Below are 2,500 nucleotides of genomic sequence, written 5' to 3' on the forward strand. Positions count from 1 at the left end.
GGCAGTAAATAATAATTACCCACAACAGTAACAGAAACAACCACATCCCACACTACATTCAACTTGCATCGGCGACATGGCTCACATTTCGCTGTCCGAATCATCTCACAACCACACTCTAATAAGCGAAATTATGCCATTTATGTGTGTGTGTGTGTGTGTGTGTGGGTCTGTGTGTGTGTGTGTGTGTGTGTGTGTGTGTGTGTGTGTGTGTGTGTGTGTGTGTGTGTGTGTGTGTGTGTGTGTGTGTGTGTGTGTGTGTGTGTGTGTGTGTGTGTGTGTGTGTGTGTGTGACTGTGCGTGAGTGTGTGTTTATTATCCATTATCTACTGTGAATATAGACCTGTGTGTCTATGAATATTTGCTTATGACATTGAATGCGTATGTGTTGGCATTGGCGTGCGTAGAGTGGATTTATTCAGATGTAACTTGTAATTCATGTAATTCATCACAAACTCGCCGCAACCTTATGCAAACATCCTAATTCTCCAAGAAGATATTTAGAACTTTATCTCTTGCGATTGCAGTATTTTCCCACGCACCTGTCAATCTTTCCTTTAGTGTACTGCCAGTCGGTCTCACTGTTAAATGTAAAATGTACGAATCATTTATTTTCCAATATCCTTTATAACAGCCATCACGCAAGCACCTGACATGCAGACCATATCTGTATATTACGAGCGCTTCACACGAAACACTCGCATTTCGTTACAAATTTCTTATTGTACCTGCCGTTTACGAGCGAGTCCTCGTTAGCACTACAACGACGTGCATAAAGAAAATAATTCATTTCGTATAAAAAGACGAAGACTTTGACACATAATGCCCCCATTTCGTCTTTTCAATGGGCTGTAGGCAACTGATTCCTCACAGAACTTCCTTTCATTTCCAATATTCACGATTACTTTCCTTATACGGAAGATGAAAGACTACAACTCTTTAAACTAACAATCTATACGTTACGTTGTAAATACTATCACTGAGAGAAAACCATTTTCTAAAGAATTACATTAGTCTGTAAGTTGACATTAAAATGTGAGAACATTCCTGATCCACGATATCATCTGAAGGCTTTAAGAACTCACAACACGCGCAGAACGCTATTTTCATTGGCCATAACTCGTGACAAAAACGCCCTTCACAAAGGAAAGTGGCTCATATCCAAGTGTGAAACCACTTTTACCGTACAATTACAGTCTCGGGCAACGAGGGGGGGGGGGGGACTGGAGGGGGAAGGAGAGGCCTTCTACACCTGCCAATGGCACCCCAGGAGTCGAAAATATAAGGCAGAGCTAGAACTAGATAATAGAACCGGCGGAAAAACACCTTGGCCTCTATTGGAGTCGGAAGAACAGAGGCACTAAATGGCCCTCTAATGAAGCTGACTTAGAAACTCAACCTTTACTGTCGCATTGCTTATTTACTCCGTGGACTTTATAAATTTCTACTGCTTAGGACTGTGCGCAGTTAACGCTAAGTTCAGATCTTACTAAAAAGGTTCGTTTGCACGTATTGATAATGCAAAAGATAGTCCACTGGAAATTGCACAATTTCATTTGCAAATGTACCTCTCCTCTTCGGGTAAGAAATTAAACAACTTGGAAAACCTAAACTTAATAAATATCCGGCTTGCAAGCACGCACACTCACGCTCTTGTGTATGTGGGACCGCCCGTGTAATCGAGCGAAGAAAAAGCAAAGTAAAAATGGCCTACACAAAAAGGCAGAAACACACGCATCCAGACATACACAAAGAACCAGACATACACAGAGAAACATAAAGGAACAGAGGAAAAATGAAATAAAAGCAAATATAGAACTAATTGGAAACCTTTCGGACCAAAGAGTTCCATTTAGCTTGACTGACTTCAAGCAAAACCCAAACGGACTCCCGGTCGAGCCAGGTCGGCCAGATAGAGACGCTAATAAATGATGTCGAAGTCGTGAAGTTCAAACATTCATCGGAATGAGGGAGGGAAGAGAGACGGGAAGAGAAAGTCTCAGAACTTTTACATTCCAAATATTGTCTCGGCTAAAATAAAATAAAGAGGGAGTAGAGTTTCTCCATTTATCCGTGTTACACGTCTTGGAACGAGGACCCCCCTCCCCCTCCCTCAAGTCAGCCGGGCCGCCACAGTAATCTGGAGGAGTGCCGCCCCGCGTGACACACTCGCAAATTGTTTTGCTCGATTCAAGCATCAAGAGAACACGCGTCGGTAGTTGTGCTGCATTCATATCCTTCGAGAGGGAAAAACGCTATGAAAATGAAAGGAGTAATAACAGTCTGCAGCGAAGGAAGCGTCATGCAAGGCCATCATGATTTTCGAGAAGTTATGGCCGTCGCATCTTTTTAACTAAAAGAAAACAGAGAAAATTCCTTACCAAAACTGAACTGAAATCGATAAGAAACGCACTGACATTGTTTGATTCTTAGATCAAAAATCCTGAAACACATATTCCAAGTAAAACTACACAGACCAACAGAAGACAGGAAAATAATC

This window comes from Penaeus japonicus, unplaced genomic scaffold (genome assembly GCF_977035675.1).
Source record: "Penaeus japonicus unplaced genomic scaffold, GWHDUDI00000001_assembly GWHDUDI00000032, whole genome shotgun sequence".
In the NCBI taxonomy this organism is placed as follows: Eukaryota; Metazoa; Arthropoda; class Malacostraca; order Decapoda; family Penaeidae; genus Penaeus; species Penaeus japonicus.